Here is a 23,269-nt window from a genome sequence, read left to right as displayed (position 1 = left end):
CATTCCAGAGGAACCTGTTTTCCCTGCACTGCCTTGACGTTCAAGCGAAGGATCGACTCCCACCACGTGTGCACGTGGGACAGCCCTGTGGGAAAGCCTCGTGGGAAAGCCTCGTAGGAAAGACTCGAGGGAAAACCATAGATCCTTTGATCCACGCGGCGGACTGCGTGACACTGCTGCTACCGCTCTGGAGGAAAGCGCAAGTGCATGCCCGCATTCGAGACGAGGACTGACTCCCCTGGGGAGACTCCAGAAGTACCCCAAGATCCATGTCAGCCCTGGAGAGGAATCCTCAGGTTCCGGCCCCGACTCCACACAAGGTCTTAGGCCCCGGCATCGACGGGAGAGGAATCCCGAGAGGCCCCCAAGGAACTCGCATGGGGACTTGCCTTTCCTGAGGCCACCAGAGCGGGTCCCTGAGATCCCCGTCGTAAGTCGAGAGCACCTGCCGCAACTCGAGAAAATCCAGGAGGTTTTGCCCTCCAGGCGAAATGAAGCCCATTTCCCCTGAGGCTTCTCGAGGCTAATCACGTCTAACCACTGGAACTTCCAAAGGGTCCTTCACACCCTTGCTGCAACTCAAAAAGTTCCCCGACATACCCGTCTCCACTCGAGAGGAAGCACGTGAGTCCTGCACACATCCAGGGGAGCCCCGATTCCGCCTCCTAGCTCGAGATGAGGGATCCTTTCCCTGTATCGTAGGGAAAGAATTCCCGGCGTTCCCGTCGCATCTCAAGAGGAGGCGCTCTCCACAGGAAAGGCGAGAGGAACTCCAGGGTCGTGCCACCATTCCAAGAGTCCCCCAGATGTGTCAGTCCATTCCAGAGGAACCTGTTTTCCCTGCACTGCCTTGACGTTCAAGCCGAGGATCGACTCCCACCACGTGTGCACGTGGGACAGCCCTGTGGGAAAGCCTCGTGGGAAAGCCTCGTAGGAAAGACTCGAGGGAAAACCATAGATCCTTTGATCCACGCGGCGGACTGCGTGACACTGCTGCTACCGCTCTGGAGGAAAGCGCAAGTGCATGCCCGCATTCGAGACGAGGACTGACTCCCCTGGGGAGACTCCAGAAGTACCCCAAGATCCATGTCAGCCCTGGAGAGGAATCCTCAGGTTCCGGCCCCGACTCCACACAAGGTCTTAGGCCCCGGCATCGACGGGAGAGGAATCCCGAGAGGCCCCCGAGGAACTCGCATGGGGACTGGCCTTTCCTGAGGCCACCAGAGCGGGTCCCTGAGGTCCCCGTCGTAAGTCGAGAGCACCTGCCGCAACTCGAGAAAATCCAGGAGGTTTTCCCTCCAGGTGAGATGAGGCCCATTTCCACTGAGGCTTCTCGAGGCCAACCACATCTAACCACTGGACCTTCCAAAGGGTCCTTCACACCCTTGCTGCAACTCAAGAAGTTCCCCGACATACCCGCCTGCACTCGAGAGGAAGCACGTGGTGTCCCGCAGACATCCAGGGGAGCCCCGTTTCCGCCTCCTACCTCGAGATGAGGGATCCTTTCCCTGTTTCGTAGGGAAAGAATTCCCGGCGTTCCCGTCGCATCTCAAGAGGAGGCGCTCTCCACAGGAAAGGCGAGAGGAACTCCAGGGTCGTGACACCATTCCAAGAGTCCCCCAGATGTGTCAGTCCATTCCAGAGGATCCTGTTTTCCCTGCACTGCCTTGACGTTCAAGCCGAGGATCGACTCCCACCACGTGTGCACGTGGGACAGCCCTGTGGGAAAGCCTCGTGGGAAAGCCTCGAAGGAAAGACTCGAGGGAAAACCATAGATCCTTTGATCCACGCGGCGGACTGCGTGACACGGCTGCTACCGCTCTGGAGGAAAGCGCAAGTGCATGCCCGCATTCGAGACGAGGCCTGACTCCCCTGGGGAGACTCCAGACGTACCCCAAGATGCATGTCAGCACTGGAGAGGAATCCTCAGGTTCCGGCCCCGACTCCACACAAGGTCTTAGGCCCCGGCATCGACGGGAGAGGAATCCCGAGAGGCCCCCGAGGAACTCGCATGGGGACTGGACTTTCCTGAGGCCACCAGAGCGGGTCCCTGAGGTCCCCGTCGTAAGTCGAGAGCACCTGCCGCAACTCGAGAAAATCCAGGAGGTTTTGCCCTCCAGGCGAGATGAGGCCCATTTCCGCTGAGGCTTCTCGAGGCCAATCACGTCTAACCACTGGAACTTCCAAAGGGTCCTTCACACCCTTGCTGCAACTCAAGAAGTTCCCCGACATACCCGCCTGCACTCGAGAGGAAGCACGTGGGGTCACGCACACATCCAGGGGAGCCCCGTTTCCGCCTCCTAGCTCGAGATGAGGGATCCTTTCCCTGTCTCGTAGGGAAAGAATTCCCGGCGTTCCCGTCGCATCTCAAGAGGAGGCGCTCTCCACAGGAAAGGCGAGAGGAACTCCAGGGTCGTGACACCATTCCAAGAGTCCCCCAGATGTGTCAGTCCATTCTAGAGGAACCTGTTTTCCCTGCACTGCCTTGACGTTCAAGCCGAGGATCGACTCCCACCACGTGTGCACGTGGGACAGCCCTGTGGGAAAGCCTCGTGGGAAAGCCTCGTGGGAAAGACTCGAGGGAAAACCATAGATCCTTGGTTCACGCGGCGGACTGCGTGACACTGCTGCTACCGCTCTGGAGGAAAGCGCAAGTGCATGCCCGCATTCGAGACGAGGCCTGACTCCCCTGGGGAGACTCCATAAGTACCCCAAGATGCATGTCAGCACTGGAGAGGAATTCTCAGGTTCCGGCCCCGACTCCACACAAGGTCTTAGGCCCCGGCATCGACGGGAGAGGAATCCCGAGAGGCCCCCGAGGAACTCGCATGGGGACTGGCCTTTCCTGAGGCCACCAGAGCGGGTCCCTGAGGTCCCCATCGTAAGTCGAGAGCACCTGCCGCAACTCGAGAAAATCCAGGAGGTTTTGCCCTCCAGGCGAGATGAGGCCCATTTCCGCTGAGGCTTCTCGAGGCCAATCACGTCTAACCACTGGAACTTCCAAAGGGTCCTTCACACCCTTGCTGCAACTCAAGAAGTTCCCCGACATACCAGTCTGCACTCGAGAGGAAGCACGTGGTGTCCCGCACACATCCAGGGGAGCCCCGTTTCAGCCTCCTAGCTCGAGATTATGGATGCTTTCCATGTTTCGTAGGGAAAGAATTCCCGGCGTTCCCGTCGCATCTCAAGAGGAGGCGCTCTCCTCAGGAAAGGCGAGAGGAACTCCAGGGTCGTGCCACCATTCCAAGAGTCCCCCAGATGTGTCAGTCCATTCCAGAGGAACCTGTTTTCCCTGCACTGCCTTGAGGTTCAAGCCGAGGATTGACTCCCACCACGTGTGCACGTGGGACAGCCCTGTGGGAAAGCCTCGTGGGAAAGCCTCGTGGGAAAGACTCGAGGGAAAACCATAGATCCTTTGATCCACGCGGCGGACTGCGTGACACTGCTGCTACCGCTCTGGAGGAAAGCGCAAGTGCATGCCCGCATTCGAGACGAGGACTGACTCCCCTGGGGAGACTCCAGAAGTACCCCAAGATCCATGTCAGCACTGGAGAGGAATCCTCAGGTTCCGGCCCCGACTCCACACAAGGTCTTAGGCCCCGGCATCGACGGGAGAGGAATCCTGAGAGGCCCCCGAGGAACTCGCATGGGGACTGGCCTTTCCTGAGGCCACCAGAGCGGGTCCCTGAGGTCCCCGTCGTAAGTCGAGAGCACCTGCCGCAACTCGAGAAAATCCAGGAGGTTTTGCCCTCCAGGCGAGATGAGGCCCATTTCCGCTGAGGCTTCTCGAGGCCAATCACATCTAACCACTGGAACTTCCAAAGGGTCCTTCACACCCTTGCTGCAACTCAAGAAGTTCCCCGACATACCCGTCTCCACTCGAGAGGAAGCACGTGGGGTCCCGCAAACATCCAGGGGAGCCCCGTTTCCGCCTCCTAGCTCGAGATGAGGGATCCTTTCCCTGTTTCGTTGGGAAAGAATTCCCGGCATTCCAGTCGCATCTCAAGAGGAGGCGCTATCCACAGGAAAGCCGAGAGGAACTCCAGGGTCGTGCCACCATTTCAAGAGTCCCCCAGATGTGTCAGTCTATTCCAGAGGAACCTGTTTTCCCTGCACTGACTTGACGTTCAAGCCGAGGATCGACTCCCACCACGTGTGCACGTGGGACAGCCCTGTGGGAAAGCCTCGTGGGAAAGCCTCGTGGGAAAGACTCGATGGAAAACCATAGATCCTTTGATCCACGCGGCGGACTGCGTGACACTGCTGCTACCGCGCTGGAGGAAAGCGCAAGTGCATGCCCGCATTCGAGACGAGGACTGACTCCCCTGGGGAGACTCCAGAAGTGCCCCAAGATCCATGTCAGCACTGGAGAGGAATCCTCAGGTTCCGGCCCCGACTCCACACAAGGTCTTAGGCCCCGGCATCGACGGGAGAGGAATCCCGAGAGGCCCCCGAGGAACTCGCATGGGGACTGGCCTTTCCTGAGGCCACCAGAGCGGGTCCCTGAGGTACCCGTCGCAAGTCGAGAGCACCTGCCGCAACTCGAGAAAATCCAGGAGGTTTTGCCCTCCAGGCGAGATGAGGCCCATTTCCGCTGAGGCTTCTCGAGGCCAATCACATCTAACCACTGGAACTTCCAAAGGGTCTTTCACACCATTGCTGCAACTCAAGAAGTTCCCCGACATACCCGTCTCCACTCGAGAGGAAGCACGTGGTGTCCCGCACACATCCAGGGGAGCCCCGTTTCCGCCTCCTAGCTCGAGATGAGGGATCCTTTCCCTGTTTCGTAGGGAAAGAATTCCCGGCGTTCCCGTCGCATCTCAAGAGGAGGCGCTCTCCACAGGAAAGGCGAGAGGAACTCCAGGGTCGTGCCACCATTCCAAGAGTCCCCCAGATGTGTCAGTCCATTCCAGAGGATCCTGTTTTCCCTGCACTGCCTTGACGTTCAAGCCGAGGATCGACTCCCACCACGTGTGCACGTGGGACAGCCCTGTGGGAAAGCCTCGTGGGAAAGCCTCGTGGGAAAGACTTGAGGGAAAACCATAGATCCTTTGATCCACGCGGCGGACTGCGTGACACTGCTGCTACCGCTCTGGAGGAAAGCGCAAGTGCATGCCCGCATTCGAGACGAGGACTGACTCCCCTGGGGAGACTCCAGAAGTACCCCAAGATCCATGTCAGCACTGGAGAGGAATCCTCAGGTTCCGGCCACGACTCCACACAAGGTCTTAGGCCCCGGTATCGACGGGAGAGGAATCCCGAGAGGCCCCCGAGGAACTCGCATGGGGACTGGCCTTTCTTGAGGCCACCAGAGCGGGTCCCTGAGGTCCCCGTCGTAAGTCGAGAGCACCTGCCGCAACTCGAGAAAATCCAGGAGGTTTTGCCCTCCAGGCGAGATGAGGCCCATTTCCGCTGAGGCTTCTCGAGGCTAATCACGTCTAACAACTGGAACTTCCAAAGGGTCCTTCACACCCTTGCTGTAACTCAAGAAGTTCCCCGACATACCCGTCTCCACTCGAGAGGAAGCACGTGGGGTCCCGCACACATCCAGGGGAGAGCCGTTTACGCCTCCTAGCTCGAGATGAGGGATCCCTTCCCTGTTTCGTAGGGAAAGAATTCCCGGCGTTCCCGTCGCATCTCAAGAGGAGGTGCTCTCCACAGGAAAGGCGAGAGGAACTCCAGGGTCATGCCACCATTCCAAGAGTCCCCCAGATGTGTCAGTCCATTCCAGAGGAACCTGTTTTCCCTGCACTGCCTTGACGTTCAAGCCGAGGATCGACTCCCACCACGTGTGCACGTGGGACAGCCCTGTGGGAAAGCCTCGTGGGAAAGCCTCGTGGGAAAGACTCGAGGGAAAACCATAGATCCTTTGATCCACGCGGCGGACTGCGAGACACTGCTGCTACCGCTCTGGAGGAAAGCGTAAGTGCATGCCCGCATTCGAGACGAGGACTGACTCCCCTGGGGAGACTCCAGAAGTACCCCAAGATCCATGTCAGCACTGGAGAGGAATCCTCAGGTTCCGGCCCCGACTCCACACAAGGTCTTAGGCCCCGGCATCGACGGGAGAGGAATCCCGAGAGGCCCCCGAGGAACGCGCATGGGGACTGGCCTTTCCTGAGGCCACCAGAGCGGGTCCCTGAGGTCCCCGTCGTAAGTCGAGAGCACCTGCCGCAACTCGAGAAAATCCAGGAGGTTTTGCCCTCCAGGCGAGATGAGGCCCATTTCCGCTGAGGCTTCTCGAGGCCAATCACATCTAACCACTGGAACTTCCAAAGGGTCCTTCACACCCTTGCTGCAACTCAAGAAGTTCCCCGACATACCCGTCTCCACTCGAGAGGAAGCACGTGGGGTCCCGCACACATCCAGGGGAGCCCCGTTTCCGCCTCCTAGCTCGAGATGAGGGATCCTTTCCCTGTTTCGTAGGGAAAGAATTCCCGGCGTTCCCGTCGCATCTCAAGAGGAGGCGCTCTCCACAGGAAAGGCGAGAGGAACTCCAGGGTCGTGACACCATTCCAAGAGTCCCCCAGATGTGTCAGTCCATTCCAGAGGAACCTGTTTTCCCTGCACTGCCTTGACGTTCAAGCCGAGGATCGACTCCCACCACGTGTGCACGTGGGACAGCCCTGTGGGAAAGCCTCGTGGGAAAGCCTCGTGGAAAGACTCGAGGGAAAACCATAGATCCTTTGATCCACGCGGCGGACTGCGTGACACTGCTGCTACTGCTCTGGAGGAAAGCGTAAGTGCATGCCCGCATTCGAGACGAGGACTGACTCCCCTGGGGAGACTCCAGAAGTACCCCAAGATCCATGTCAGCACTGGAGTGGAATCCTCAGGTTCCGGCCCCGACTTCACACAAGGTCTTAGGCCCCGGCATCGAAGGGAGAGGAATCCCGAGATGCCGCCGAGGAACTTGCATGGGGACTGGCCTTTCCTGAGGCCACCAGAGCGGGTCCCTGAGGTCCCCGTCGTAAGTCGAGAGCACCTGCCGCAACTCGAGAAAATCCTGGAGGTTTTGCCCTCCAGGCGAGATGAGGCCCATTTCCGCTGAGGCTTCTCGAGGCCAATCACATCTAACCACTGGAACTTCCAAAGGGTCCTTCACACCCTTGCTGCAACTCAAGAAGTTCCCCGACATACCCGTCTCCACTCGAGAGGAAACACGTGGGGTCCCGCACACATCCAGGGGAGCCCCGTTTCCGCCTCCTAGCTCGAGATGAGGGAACCTTTCCCTGTATCGTAGGGAAAGAATTCCCGGCGTTCCCGTCGCATCTCAAGAGGAGGCGCTCTCCACAGGAAAGGCGAGAGGAACTCCAGGGTCGAGACACCATTCCAAGAGTCCCCCAGATGTGTCAGTCCATTCCAGAGGAACCTGTTTTCCCTGCACTGCCTTGACGTTCAAGCCGAGGATCGACTCCCACCACGTGTGCACGTGGGACAGCCCTGTGGGAAAGCCTCGTGGGAAAGCCTCGTGGGAAAGACTCGAGGGAAAACCATAGATCCTTTGATCCACGCGGCGGACTGCGTGACACTGCTTCTACCGCTCTGGAGGAAAGCGCAAGTGCATGCCCGCATTCGAGACGAGGACTGACTCCCCTGGGGAGACTCCAGAAGTACCCCAAGATCCATGTCAGCACTGGAGAGGAATCCTCAGGTTCTGGCCCCTACTCCACACAAGGTCTTAGGCCCCGGCATCGACGGGAGCGGAATCCCGAGACGCCCCCGAGGAACTCGCATGGGGACTGGCCTTTCCTGAGGCCACCAGAGCGGGTCCCTGAGGTCCCCGTCGTAAGTCGAGAGCACCTGCCGCAACTCGAGAAAATCCAGGAGGTTTTGCCCTCCAGGCCAGATGAGGCCCATTTCCGCTGAGGCTTCTCGAGGCCAATCACATCTAACCACTGGAACTTCCAAAGGGTCCTTCACACCCTTGCTGCAACTCAAGAAGTTCCCCGACATACCCGTCTCCACTCGAGAGGAAGCACGTGGGGTCCCGCACACATCCAGGGGAGCCCCGTTTCCGCCTCCTAGCTCGAGATGAGGGATCCTTTCCCTGTTTCGTAGGGAAAGAATTCCCGGCGTTCCCGTCGCATCTCAAGAGGAGGCGCTCTCCACAGGAAAGGCGAGAGGAACTCCAGGGTCGTGACACCATTCCAAGAGTCCCCCAGATGTGTCAGTCCATTCCAGAGGAACCTGTTTTCCCTGCACTGCCTTGACGTTCAAGCCGAGGATCGACTCCCACCACGTGTGCACGTGGGACAGCCCTGTGGGAAAGCCTCGTGGGAAAGCCTCGTGGGAAAGACTCGAGCGAAAAACATAGATCTTTTGATCCACGCGGCGGACTGCGTGACACTGCTGCTACCGCTCTGGAGGAAAGCGCAAGTGCATGCCCGCATTCGAGACGAGGACTGACTCCCCTGGGGAGACTCCAGAAGTACCCCAAGATCCATGTCAGCACTGGAGAGGAATCCTCAGGTTCCGGCCCCGACTCCACACAAGGTCTTAGGCCCCGGCATCGACGGGAGAGGAATCCTGAGAGGCCCCCGAGGAACTCGCATGGGGACTGGCCTTTCCTGAGGCCACCAGAGCGGGTCCCTGAGGTCCCCGTCGTAAGTCGAGAGCACCTGCCGCAACTCGAGAAAATCCAGGAGGTTTTGCCCTCCAGGCGAGATGAGGCCCATTTCCGCTGAGGCTTCTCGAGGCCAATCACATCTAACCACTGGAACTTCCAAAGGGTCCTTCACACCCTTGCTGCAACTCAAGAAGTTCCCCGACATACCCGTCTCCACTCGAGAGGAAGCACGTGGGGTCCCGCAAACATCCAGGGGAGCCCCGTTTCCGCCTCCTAGCTCGAGATGAGGGATCCTTTCCCTGTTTCGTTGGGAAAGAATTCCCGGCATTCCAGTCGCATCTCAAGAGGAGGCGCTATCCACAGGAAAGCCGAGAGGAACTCCAGGGTCGTGCCACCATTTCAAGAGTCCCCCAGATGTGTCAGTCTATTCCAGAGGAACCTGTTTTCCCTGCACTGACTTGACGTTCAAGCCGAGGATCGACTCCCACCACGTGTGCACGTGGGACAGCCCTGTGGGAAAGCCTCGTGGGAAAGCCTCGTGGGAAAGACTCGATGGAAAACCATAGATCCTTTGATCCACGCGGCGGACTGCGTGACACTGCTGCTACCGCGCTGGAGGAAAGCGCAAGTGCATGCCCGCATTCGAGACGAGGACTGACTCCCCTGGGGAGACTCCAGAAGTGCCCCAAGATCCATGTCAGCACTGGAGAGGAATCCTCAGGTTCCGGCCCCGACTCCACACAAGGTCTTAGGCCCCGGCATCGACGGGAGAGGAATCCCGAGAGGCCCCCGAGGAACTCGCATGGGGACTGGCCTTTCCTGAGGCCACCAGAGCGGGTCCCTGAGGTACCCGTCGCAAGTCGAGAGCACCTGCCGCAACTCGAGAAAATCCAGGAGGTTTTGCCCTCCAGGCGAGATGAGGCCCATTTCCGCTGAGGCTTCTCGAGGCCAATCACATCTAACCACTGGAACTTCCAAAGGGTCTTTCACACCATTGCTGCAACTCAAGAAGTTCCCCGACATACCCGTCTCCACTCGAGAGGAAGCACGTGGTGTCCCGCACACATCCAGGGGAGCCCCGTTTCCGCCTCCTAGCTCGAGATGAGGGATCCTTTCCCTGTTTCGTAGGGAAAGAATTCCCGGCGTTCCCGTCGCATCTCAAGAGGAGGCGCTCTCCACAGGAAAGGCGAGAGGAACTCCAGGGTCGTGCCACCATTCCAAGAGTCCCCCAGATGTGTCAGTCCATTCCAGAGGATCCTGTTTTCCCTGCACTGCCTTGACGTTCAAGCCGAGGATCGACTCCCACCACGTGTGCACGTGGGACAGCCCTGTGGGAAAGCCTCGTGGGAAAGCCTCGTGGGAAAGACTTGAGGGAAAACCATAGATCCTTTGATCCACGCGGCGGACTGCGTGACACTGCTGCTACCGCTCTGGAGGAAAGCGCAAGTGCATGCCCGCATTCGAGACGAGGACTGACTCCCCTGGGGAGACTCCAGAAGTACCCCAAGATCCATGTCAGCACTGGAGAGGAATCCTCAGGTTCCGGCCACGACTCCACACAAGGTCTTAGGCCCCGGTATCGACGGGAGAGGAATCCCGAGAGGCCCCCGAGGAACTCGCATGGGGACTGGCCTTTCTTGAGGCCACCAGAGCGGGTCCCTGAGGTCCCCGTCGTAAGTCGAGAGCACCTGCCGCAACTCGAGAAAATCCAGGAGGTTTTGCCCTCCAGGCGAGATGAGGCCCATTTCCGCTGAGGCTTCTCGAGGCTAATCACGTCTAACAACTGGAACTTCCAAAGGGTCCTTCACACCCTTGCTGTAACTCAAGAAGTTCCCCGACATACCCGTCTCCACTCGAGAGGAAGCACGTGGGGTCCCGCACACATCCAGGGGAGAGCCGTTTACGCCTCCTAGCTCGAGATGAGGGATCCCTTCCCTGTTTCGTAGGGAAAGAATTCCCGGCGTTCCCGTCGCATCTCAAGAGGAGGTGCTCTCCACAGGAAAGGCGAGAGGAACTCCAGGGTCATGCCACCATTCCAAGAGTCCCCCAGATGTGTCAGTCCATTCCAGAGGAACCTGTTTTCCCTGCACTGCCTTGACGTTCAAGCCGAGGATCGACTCCCACCACGTGTGCACGTGGGACAGCCCTGTGGGAAAGCCTCGTGGGAAAGCCTCGTGGGAAAGACTCGAGGGAAAACCATAGATCCTTTGATCCACGCGGCGGACTGCGAGACACTGCTGCTACCGCTCTGGAGGAAAGCGTAAGTGCATGCCCGCATTCGAGACGAGGACTGACTCCCCTGGGGAGACTCCAGAAGTACCCCAAGATCCATGTCAGCACTGGAGAGGAATCCTCAGGTTCCGGCCCCGACTCCACACAAGGTCTTAGGCCCCGGCATCGACGGGAGAGGAATCCCGAGAGGCCCCCGAGGAACGCGCATGGGGACTGGCCTTTCCTGAGGCCACCAGAGCGGGTCCCTGAGGTCCCCGTCGTAAGTCGAGAGCACCTGCCGCAACTCGAGAAAATCCAGGAGGTTTTGCCCTCCAGGCGAGATGAGGCCCATTTCCGCTGAGGCTTCTCGAGGCCAATCACATCTAACCACTGGAACTTCCAAAGGGTCCTTCACACCCTTGCTGCAACTCAAGAAGTTCCCCGACATACCCGTCTCCACTCGAGAGGAAGCACGTGGGGTCCCGCACACATCCAGGGGAGCCCCGTTTCCGCCTCCTAGCTCGAGATGAGGGATCCTTTCCCTGTTTCGTAGGGAAAGAATTCCCGGCGTTCCCGTCGCATCTCAAGAGGAGGCGCTCTCCACAGGAAAGGCGAGAGGAACTCCAGGGTCGTGACACCATTCCAAGAGTCCCCCAGATGTGTCAGTCCATTCCAGAGGAACCTGTTTTCCCTGCACTGCCTTGACGTTCAAGCCGAGGATCGACTCCCACCACGTGTGCACGTGGGACAGCCCTGTGGGAAAGCCTCGTGGGAAAGCCTCGTGGAAAAGACTCGAGGGAAAACCATAGATCCTTTGATCCACGCGGCGGACTGCGTGACACTGCTGCTACTGCTCTGGAGGAAAGCGTAAGTGCATGCCCGCATTCGAGACGAGGACTGACTCCCCTGGGGAGACTCCAGAAGTACCCCAAGATCCATGTCAGCACTGGAGTGGAATCCTCAGGTTCCGGCCCCGACTTCACACAAGGTCTTAGGCCCCGGCATCGAAGGGAGAGGAATCCCGAGATGCCGCCGAGGAACTTGCATGGGGACTGGCCTTTCCTGAGGCCACCAGAGCGGGTCCCTGAGGTCCCCGTCGTAAGTCGAGAGCACCTGCCGCAACTCGAGAAAATCCTGGAGGTTTTGCCCTCCAGGCGAGATGAGGCACATTTCCGCTGAGGCTTCTCGAGGCCAATCACATCTAACCACTGGAACTTCCAAAGGGTCCTTCACACCCTTGCTGCAACTCAAGAAGTTCCCCGACATACCCGTCTCCACTCGAGAGGAAACACGTGGGGTCCCGCACACATCCAGGGGAGCCCCGTTTCCGCCTCCTAGCTCGAGATGAGGGAACCTTTCCCTGTATCGTAGGGAAAGAATTCCCGGCGTTCCCGTCGCATCTCAAGAGGAGGCGCTCTCCACAGGAAAGGCGAGAGGAACTCCAGGGTCGAGACACCATTCCAAGAGTCCCCCAGATGTGTCAGTCCATTCCAGAGGAACCTGTTTTCCCTGCACTGCCTTGACGTTCAAGCCGAGGATCGACTCCCACCACGTGTGCACGTGGGACAGCCCTGTGGGAAAGCCTCGTGGGAAAGCCTCGTGGGAAAGACTCGAGGGAAAACCATAGATCCTTTGATCCACGCGGCGGACTGCGTGACACTGCTTCTACCGCTCTGGAGGAAAGCGCAAGTGCATGCCCGCATTCGAGACGAGGACTGACTCCCCTGGGGAGACTCCAGAAGTACCCCAAGATCCATGTCAGCACTGGAGAGGAATCCTCAGGTTCTGGCCCCTACTCCACACAAGGTCTTAGGCCCCGGCATCGACGGGAGCGGAATCCCGAGACGCCCCCGAGGAACTCGCATGGGGACTGGCCTTTCCTGAGGCCACCAGAGCGGGTCCCTGAGGTCCCCGTCGTAAGTCGAGAGCACCTGCCGCAACTCGAGAAAATCCAGGAGGTTTTGCCCTCCAGGCCAGATGAGGCCCATTTCCGCTGAGGCTTCTCGAGGCCAATCACATCTAACCACTGGAACTTCCAAAGGGTCCTTCACACCCTTGCTGCAACTCAAGAAGTTCCCCGACATACCCGTCTCCACTCGAGAGGAAGCACGTGGGGTCCCGCACACATCCAGGGGAGCCCCGTTTCCGCCTCCTAGCTCGAGATGAGGGATCCTTTCCCTGTTTCGTAGGGAAAGAATTCCCGGCGTTCCCGTCGCATCTCAAGAGGAGGCGCTCTCCACAGGAAAGGCGAGAGGAACTCCAGGGTCGTGACACCATTCCAAGAGTCCCCCAGATGTGTCAGTCCATTCCAGAGGAACCTGTTTTCCCTGCACTGCCTTGACGTTCAAGCCGAGGATCGACTCCCACCACGTGTGCACGTGGGACAGCCCTGTGGGAAAGCCTCGTGGGAAAGCCTCGTGGGAAAGACTCGAGCGAAAAACATAGATCTTTTGATCCACGCGGCGGACTGCGTGACACTGCTGCTACCGCTCTGGAGGAAAGCGCAAGTGCATGCCCGCATTCGAGACGAGGACTGACTCCCCTGGGGAGACTCCAGAAGTACCCCAAGATCCATGTCAGCACTGGAGAGGAATCCTCAGGTTCCGGCCCCGACTCCACACAAGGTCTTAGGCCCCGGCATCGACGGGAGAGGAATCCCGAGAGGCCCCCGAGGAACTCGCATGGGGACTGGCCTTTCCTGAGGCCACCAGAGCGGGTCCCTGAGGTCCCCGTCGTAAGTCGAGAGCACCTGCCGCAACTCGAGAAAATCCAGGAGGTTTTGCACTCCAGGCGAGATGAGGATCATTTCCTCTGAGGCTTCTCGAGGCCAATCACATCTAACCACTGGAACTTCCAAAGGGTCCTTCACACCATTGCTGCAACTCAAGAAGTTCCCCGACATACCCGTCTCCACTCGAGAGGAAGCACGTGGGGTCCCGCACACATCCAGGGGAGCCCCGTTTCCGCCTCCTAGCTCGAGATGAGGGATCCTTTCCCTGTTTCGTAGGGAAAGAATTCCCGGCGTTCCCGTCGCATCTCAAGAGGAGGCGCTCTCCACAGGAAAGGCGAGAGGAACTCCAGGGTCGTGACACCATTCCAAGAGTCCCCCAGATGTGTCAGTCCATTCCAGAGGAACCTGTTTTCCCTGCACTGCCTTGACGTTCAAGCCGAGGATCGACTCCCACCACGTGTGCACGTGGGACAGCCCTGTGGGAAAGCCTCGTGGGAAAGCCTCGTGGAAAGACTCGAGGGAAAACCATAGATCCTTTGATCCACGCGGCGGACTGCGTGACACTGCTGCTACTGCTCTGGAGGAAAGCTTAAGTGCATGCCCGCATTCGAGACGAGGACTGACTCCCCTGGGGAGACTCCAGAAGTACCCCAAGATCCATGTCAGCACTGGAGTGCAATCCTCAGGTTCCGGCCCCGACTTCACACAAGGTCTTAGGCCCCGGCATCGAAGGGAGAGGAATCCCGAGATGCCGCCGAGGAACTTGCATGGGGACTGGCCTTTCCTGAGGCCACCAGAGCGGGTCCCTGAGGTCCCCGTCGTAAGTCGAGAGCACCTGCCGCAACTAGAGAAAATCCTGGAGGTTGTGCCCTCCAGGCGAGATGAGGCCCATTTCCGCTGAGGCTTCTCGAGGCCAATCACATCTAACCACTGGAACTTCCAAAGGGTCCTTCACACCCTTGCTGCAACTCAAGAAGTTCCCCGACATACCCGTCTCCACTCGAGAGGAAGCACGTGGGTCCTGCACACATACAGGGGAGCCCCGATTCCGCCTCCTAGCTCGAGATGAGGGATCCTTTCCCTGTATCGTAGGGAAAGAATTCCCGGCTTTCCCATCGCATCTCAAGAGGAGGCGCTCTCCACAGGAAAGGCGAGAGGAACTCCAGGGTCGAGACACCATTCCAAGAGTCCCCCAGATGTGTCAGTCCATTCCAGAGGAACCTGTTTTCCCTGCACTGCCTTGACGTTCAAGCCGAGGATCGACTCCCACCACGTGTGCACGTGGGACAGCCCTGTGGGAAAGCCTCGTGGGAAAGCCTCGTGGGAAAGACTCGAGGGAAAACCATAGATCCTTTGATCCACGCGGCGGACTGCGTGACACTGCTGCTACCGCTCTGGAGGAAAGCGCAAGTGCATGCCCGCATTCGAGACGAGGACTGACTCCCCTGGGGAGACTCCAGAAGTACCCCAAGATCCATGTCAGCACAGGAGAGGAATCCTCAGGTTCCGGCCCCGACTCCACACAAGGTCTTAGGCCCCGGCATCGACGGGAGTGGAATCCTGAGAGGGCCCCGAGGAACTCGCATGGGGACTGGCCTTTCCTGAGGCCACCAGAGCGGGTCCCTGAGGTCCCCGTCGTAAGTCTAGAGCACCTGCCGCAACGCGAGAAAATCCAGGAGGTTTTGCCCTCCAGGCGAGATGAGGCCCATTTCCGCTGAGGCTTCTCGACGCTAATCACGTCTAACCACTGGAACTTCCAAAGGGTCCTTCACACCCTTGCTGCAACTCAAGAAGTTCCCCGACATACCCGTCTCCACTCGAGAGGAAGCACGTGGTGTCCCGCACACATCCAGGGGAGCCCCGTTTCCGCCTCCTAGCTCGAGATGAGGGATCCTTGCCCTGTTTCGTAGGGAAAGAATTCCCGGTGTTCCCGTCGCATCTCAAGAGGAGGCGCTCTCCACAGGAAAGGCGAGAGGAACTCCAGGGTCGTGCCACCATTCCAAGAGTCCCCCAGATGTGTCAGTCCATTCCAGAGGAACCTGTTTTCCCTGCACTGCCTTGACGTTCAAGCCGAGGATCGACTCCCACCACGTGTGCACGTGGGACAGCCCTGTGGGAAAGCCTCGTGGGAAAGCCTCGTGGGAAAGACTCGAGCGAAAAACATAGATCCTTTGATCTACGCGGCGGACTGCTTGACACTGCTGCTACCGCTCTGGAGGAAAGCGCAAGTGCATGCCCGCATTCGAGACGAGGACTGACTCCCCTGGGGAGACTCCAGAAGTACCCCAAGATCCATGTCAGCACTGGAGAGGAATCCTCAGGTTCCGGCCCCGACTCCACACAAGGTCTTAGGCCCCGGCATCGACGGGAGAGGAATCCCGAGAGGCCCCCGAGGAACTCGCATGGGGACTGGCCTTTCCTGAGGCCACCAGAGCGGGTCCCTGAGGTCCCCGTCGTAAGTCGAGAGCACCTGCCGCAACTCGAGAAAATCCAGGAGGTTTTGCCTTCCAGGCGAGATGAGGCCCATTTCCGCTGAGGCTTCTCGAGGCCAATCACATCTAACCACTGGAACTTCCAAAGGGTCCTTCACACCCTTGCTGCAACTCAAGAAGTTCCCCGACATACCCGTCTCCACTCGAGAGGAAGCACGTGGGTTCCCGCACACATCCAGGGGAGCCCCGTTTCCGCCTCCTAGCTCGAGATGAGGGATCCTTTCCCTGTTTCGTAGGAAAAGAATTCCCGGCGTTCCCGTCGCATCTCAAGAGGAGGCGCTCTCCACAGGAAAGGCGAGAGGAACTCCAGGGTCGAGACACCATTCCAAGAGTCCCCCAGATGTGTCAGTCCATTCCAGAGGAACCTGTTTTCCCTGCACTGCCTTGACGTTCAAGCCGAGGATCGACTCCCACCACGTGTGCACGTGGGACAGCCCTGTGGGAAAGCCTCGTGGGAAAGCCTCGTGGGAAAGTCTCGAGGGAAAACCATAGATCCTTTGATCCACGCGGCGGACTGCGTGACACTGCTGCTACCGCTCTGGAGGAAAGCGCAAGTGCATGCCCGCATTCGAGACGAGGACTGACTCCCCTGGGGAGACTCCAGAAGTACCCCAAGATCCATGTCAGCACTGGAGAGGAATCCTCAGGTTCCGGCCCCGACTCCACACAAGGTCTTAGGCCCCGGAATCGACGGGAGAGGAATCCCGAGAGGGCCCCGAGGAACTCGCATGGGGACTGGCCTTTCCTGAGGCCACCACAGCGGTTCCCTGAGGTCCCCGTCGAAAGTCGAGAGCACCTTCCGCAACTCGAGAAAATCCAGGAGGTTTTGCACTCCAGGCGAGATGAGGATCATTTCCTCTGAGGCTTCTCGAGGCCAATCACATCTAACCACTGGAACTTCCAAAGGGTCCTTCACACCATTGCTGCAACTCAAGAAGTTCCCCGACATACCCGTCTCCACTCGAGAGGAAGCACGTGGGGTCCCGCACACATCCAGGGGAGCCCCGTTTCCGCCTCCTAGCTCGAGATGAGGGATCCTTTCCCTGTTTCGTAGGGAAAGAATTCCCGGCGTTCCCGTCGCATCTCAAGAGGAGGCGCTCTCCACAGGAAAGGCGAGAGGAACTCCAGGGTCGTGACACCATTCCAAGAGTCCCCCAGATGTGTCAGTCCATTCCAGAGGAACCTGTTTTCCCTGCACTGCCTTGACGTTCAAGCCGAGGATCGACTCCCACCACGTGTGCACGTGGGACAGCCCTGTGGGAAAGCCTCGTGGGAAAGCCTCGTGGAAAGACTCGAGGGAAAACCATAGATCCTTTGATCCACGCGGCGGACTGCGTGACACTGCTGCTACTGCTCTGGAGGAAAGCTTAAGTGCATGCCCGCATTCGAGACGAGGACTGACTCCCCTGGGGAGACTCCAGAAGTACCCCAAGATCCATGTCAGCACTGGAGTGCAATCCTCAGGTTCCGGCCCCGACTTCACACAAGGTCTTAGGCCCCGGCATCGAAGGGAGAGGAATCCCGAGATGCCGCCGAGGAACTTGCATGGGGACTGGCCTTTCCTGAGGCCACCAGAGCGGGTCCCTGAGGTCCCCGTCGTAAGTCGAGAGCACCTGCCGCAACTAGAGAAAATCCTGGAGGTTGTGCCCTCCAGGCGAGATGAGGCCCATTTCCGCTGAGGCTTCTCGAGGCCAATCACATCTAACCACTGGAACTTCCAAAGGGTCCTTCACACCCTTGCTGCAACTCAAGAAGTTCCCCGACATACCCGTCTCCACTCGAGAGGAAACACGTGGGGTCCCGCACACATCCAGGGGAGCCCCGTTTCCGCCTCCTAGCTCGAGATGAGGGAACCTTTCCCTGTTTCGTAGGGAAAGAATTCCCGGCGTTCCCGTCGCATCTCAAGAGGAGGCGCTCTCCACAGGAAAGGCGAGAGGAACTCCAGGGTCGAGACACCATTCCAAGAGTCCCCCAGATGTGTCAGTCCATTCCAGAGGAACCTGTTTTCCCTGCACTGCCTTGACGTTCAAGCCGAGGATCGACTCCCACCACGTGTGCACGTGGGACAGCCCTGTGGGAAAGCCTCGTGGGAAAGCCTCGTGGGAAAGACTCGAGGGAAAACCATAGATCCTTTGATCCACGCGGCGGACTGCGTGACACTGCTGCTACCGCTCTGGAGGAAAGCGCAAGTGCATGCCCGCATTCGAGACGAGGACTGACTCCCCTGGGGAGACTCCAGAAGTACCCCAAGATCCATGTCAGCACAGGAGAGGAATCCTCAGGTTCCGGCCCCGACTCCACACAAGGTCTTAGGCCCCGGCATCGACGGGAGTGGAATCCTGAGAGGGCCCCGAGGAACTCGCATGGGGACTGGCCTTTCCTGAGGCCACCAGAGCGGGTCCCTGAGGTCCCCGTCGTAAGTCTAGAGCACCTGCCGCAACGCGAGAAAATCCAGGAGGTTTTGCCCTCCAGGCGAGATGAGGCCCATTTCCGCTGAGGCTTCTCGACGCTAATCACGTCTAACCACTGGAACTTCCAAAGGGTCCTTCACACCCTTGCTGCAACTCAAGAAGTTCCCCGACATACCCGTCTCCACTCGAGAGGAAGCACGTGGTGTCCCGCACACATCCAGGGGAGCCCCGTTTCCGCCTCCTAGCTCGAGATGAGGGATCCTTGCCCTGTTTCGTAGGGAAAGAATTCCCGGTGTTCCCGTCGCATCTCAAGAGGAGGCGCTCTCCACAGGAAAGGCGAGAGGAACTCCAGGGTCGTGCCACCATTCCAAGAGTCCCCCAGATGTGTCAGTCCATTCCAGAGGAACCTGTTTTCCCTGCACTGCCTTGACGTTCAAGCCGAGGATCGACTCCCACCACGTGTGCACGTGGGACAGCCCTGTGGGAAAGCCTCGTGGGAAAGCCTCGTGGGAAAGACTCGAGCGAAAAACATAGATCCTTTGATCTACGCGGCGGACTGCTTGACACTGCTGCTACCGCTCTGGAGGAAAGCGCAAGTGCATGCCCGCATTCGAGACGAGGACTGACTCCCCTGGGGAGACTCCAGAAGTACCCCAAGATCCATGTCAGCACTGGAGAGGAATCCTCAGGTTCCGGCCCCGACTCCACACAAGGTCTTAGGCCCCGGCATCGACGGGAGAGGAATCCCGAGAGGCCCCCGAGGAACTCGCATGGGGACTGGCCTTTCCTGAGGCCACCAGAGCGGGTCCCTGAGGTCCCCGTCGTAAGTCGAGAGCACCTGCCGCAACTCGAGAAAATCCAGGAGGTTTTGCCTTCCAGGCGAGATGAGGCCCATTTCCGCTGAGGCTTCTCGAGGCCAATCACATCTAACCACTGGAACTTCCAAAGGGTCCTTCACACCCTTGCTGCAACTCAAGAAGTTCCCCGACATACCCGTCTCCACTCGAGAGGAAGCACGTGGGTTCCCGCACACATCCAGGGGAGCCCCGTTTCCGCCTCCTAGCTCGAGATGAGGGATCCTTTCCCTGTTTCGTAGGAAAAGAATTCCCGGCGTTCCCGTCGCATCTCAAGAGGAGGCGCTCTCCACAGGAAAGGCGAGAGGAACTCCAGGGTCGAGACACCATTCCAAGAGTCCCCCAGATGTGTCAGTCCATTCCAGAGGAACCTGTTTTCCCTGCACTGCCTTGACGTTCAAGCCGAGGATCGACTCCCACCACGTGTGCACGTGGGACAGCCCTGTGGGAAAGCCTCGTGGGAAAGCCTCGTGGGAAAGTCTCGAGGGAAAACCATAGATCCTTTGATCCACGCGGCGGACTGCGTGACACTGCTGCTACCGCTCTGGAGGAAAGCGCAAGTGCATGCCCGCATTCGAGACGAGGACTGACTCCCCTGGGGAGACTCCAGAAGTACCCCAAGATCCATGTCAGCACTGGAGAGGAATCCTCAGGTTCCGGCCCCGACTCCACACAAGGTCTTAGGCCCCGGAATCGACGGGAGAGGAATCCCGAGAGGGCCCCGAGGAACTCGCATGGGGACTGGCCTTTCCTGAGGCCACCACAGCGGTTCCCTGAGGTCCCCGTCGAAAGTCGAGAGCACCTTCCGCAACTCGAGAAAATCCAGGAGGTTTTGCACTCCAGGCGAGATGAGGATCATTTCCTCTGAGGCTTCTCGAGGCCAATCACATCTAACCACTGGAACTTCCAAAGGGTCCTTCACACCATTGCTGCAACTCAAGAAGTTCCCCGACATACCCGTCTCCACTCGAGAGGAAGCACGTGGGGTCCCGCACACATCCAGGGGAGCCCCGTTTCCGCCTCCTAGCTCGAGATGAGGGATCCTTTCCCTGTTTCGTAGGGAAAGAATTCCCGGTGTTCCCGTCGCATCTCAAGAGGAGGCGCTCTCAACAGAAAAGGCGAGAGGAACTCCAGGGTCGTGCCACCATTCCAAGAGTCCCCCAGATGTGTCAGTCCATTCCAGAGGAACCTGTTTTCCCTGCACTGCCTTGACGTTCAAGCCGAGGATCGACTCCCACCACGTGTGCACGTGGTACAGCCCTGTGGGAAAGCCTCGTGGGAAAGCCTCGTGGGAAAGACTCGAGGGAAAACCATAGATCCTTTGATCCACGCGGCGGACTGCGTGACACTGCTGCTACCGCTCTGGAGGAAAGCGCAAGTGCATGCCCGCATTCGAGACGAGGACTGACTCCCCTGGGGAGACTCCAGAAGTACCCCAAGATCCATGTCAGCACTGGAGAGGAATCCTCAGGTTCCGGCCCCGACTCCACACAAGGTCTTAGGCCCCGGCATCGACGGGAGAGGAATCCCGAGACGCCCCCGAGGAACGCGCATGGGGACTGGCCTTTCCTGAGGCGACCAGAGCGGGTCCCTGAGGTCCCCGTCGTAAGTCGAGAGCACCTGCCGCAACTCGAGAAAATCCAGGAGGTTTTGCCCTCCAGGCGAGATGAGGCCCATTTCCAGTGAGGCTTCTCGAGGCCAATCACATCTAACCACTGGAACTTCCAAAGGGTCCTTCACACCCTTGCTGCAACTCAAGAAGTTCCCCGACATACCCGTCTCCACTCGAGAGGAAGCACGTGGGGTCCCGCACACATCCAGGGGAGCCCCGTTTCCGCCTCCTAGCTCGAGATGAGGGATCCTTTCCCTGTTTCGTAGGGAAAGAATTCCCGGCGTTCCCGTCGCATCTCAAGAGGAGGCGCTCTCCACAGGAAAGGCGAGAGGAACTCCAGGGTCGTGACACCATTCCAAGAGTCCCCCAGATGTGTCAGTCCATTCCAGAGGAACCTGTTTTCCCTGCACTGCCTTGACGTTCAAGCCGAGGATCGACTCCCACCACGTGTGCACGTGGGACAGCCCTGTGGGAAAGCCTCGTGGGAAAGCCTCGTGGAAAGACTCGAGGGAAAACCATAGATCCTTTGATCCACGCGGCGGACTGCGTGACACTGCTGCTACTGCTCTGGAGGAAAGCGTAAGTGCATGCCCGCATTCGAGACGAGGACTGACTCCCCTGGGGAGACTCCAGAAGTACCCCAAGATCCATGTCAGCACTGGAGTGCAATCCTCAGGTTCCGGCCCCGACTTCACACAAGGTCTTAGGCCCCGGCATCGAAGGGAGAGGAATCCCGAGATGCCGCCGAGGAACTTGCATGGGGACTGGCCTTTCCTGAGGCCACCAGAGCGGGTCCCTGAGGTCCCCGTCGTAAGTCGAGAGCACCTGCCGCAACTCGAGAAAATCCTGGAGGTTGTGCCCTCCAGGCGAGATGAGGCCCATTTCCGCTGAGGCTTCTCGAGGCCAATCACATCTAACCACTGGAACTTCCAAAGGGTCCTTCACACCCTTGCTGCAACTCAAGAAGTTCCCCGACATACCCGTCTCCACTCGAGAGGAAACACGTGGGGTCCCGCACACATCCAGGGGAGCCCCGTTTCCGCCTCCTAGCTCGAGATGAGGGAACCTTTCCCTGTTTCGTAGGGAAAGAATTCCCGGCGTTCCCGTCGCATCTCAAGAGGAGGCGCTCTCCACAGGAAAGGCGAGAGGAACTCCAGGGTCGAGACACCATTCCAAGAGTCCCCCAGATGTGTCAGTCCATTCCAGAGGAACCTGTTTTCCCTGCACTGCCTTGACGTTCAAGCCGAGGATCGACTCCCACCACGTGTGCACGTGGGACAGCCCTGTGGGAAAGCCTCGTGGGAAAGCCTCGTGGGAAAGACTCGAGGGAAAACCATAGATCCTTTGATCCACGCGGCGGACTGCGTGATACTGCTGCTACCGCTCTGGAGGAAAGCGCAAGTGCATGCCCGCATTCGAGACGAGGACTGACTCCCCTGGGGAGACTCCAGAAGTACCCCAAGATCCATGTCAGCACAGGAGAGGAATCCTCAGGTTCCGGCCCCGACTCCACACAAGGTCTTAGGCCCCGGCATCGACGGGAGAGGAATCCTGAGAGGGCCCCGAGGAACTCGCATGGGGACTGGCCTTTCCTGAGGCCACCAGAGCGGGTCCCTGAGGTCCCCGTCGTAAGTCGAGAGCACCTGCCGCAACTCGAGAAAATCCAGGAGGTTTTGCCTTCCAGGCGAGATGAGGCCCATTTCCGCTGAGGCTTCTCGAGGCCAATCACATCTAACCACTGGAACTTCCAAAGGGTCCTTCACACCCTTGCTGCAACTCAAGAAGTTCCCCGACATACCCGTCTCCACTCGAGAGGAAGCACGTGGGTTCCCGCACACATCCAGGGGAGCCCCGTTTCCGCCTCCTAGCTCGAGATGAGGGATCCTTTCCCTGTTTCGTAGGAAAAGAATTCCCGGCGTTCCCGTCGCATCTCAAGAGGAGGCGCTCTCCACAGGAAAGGCGAGAGGAACTCCAGGGTCGAGACACCATTCCAAGAGTCCCCCAGATGTGTCAGTCCATTCCAGAGGAACCTGTTTTCCCTGCACTGCTTTGACGTTCAAGCCGAGGATCGACTCCCACCACGTGTGCACGTGGGACAGCCCTGTGGGAAAGCCTCGTGGGAAAGCCTCGTGGGAAAGTCTCGAGGGAAATCCATAGATCCTTTGATCCACGCGGCGGACTGCGTGACACTGCTGCTACCGCTCTGGAGGAAAGCGCAAGTGCATGCCCGCATTCGAGACGAGGACTGACTCCCCTGGGGAGACTCCAGAAGTACCCCAAGATCCATGTCAGCACTGGAGAGGAATCCTCAGGTTCCGGCCCCGACTCCACACAAGGTCTTAGGCCCCGGCATCGACGGGAGAGGAATCCCGAGAGGGCCCCGAGGAAC

The sequence above is a fragment of the Ovis canadensis genome, chromosome 14 (assembly GCF_042477335.2).
Source record: "Ovis canadensis isolate MfBH-ARS-UI-01 breed Bighorn chromosome 14, ARS-UI_OviCan_v2, whole genome shotgun sequence".
Taxonomy (NCBI): Eukaryota; Metazoa; Chordata; class Mammalia; order Artiodactyla; family Bovidae; genus Ovis; species Ovis canadensis.
This window is presented reverse-complemented; position numbering follows the sequence as displayed.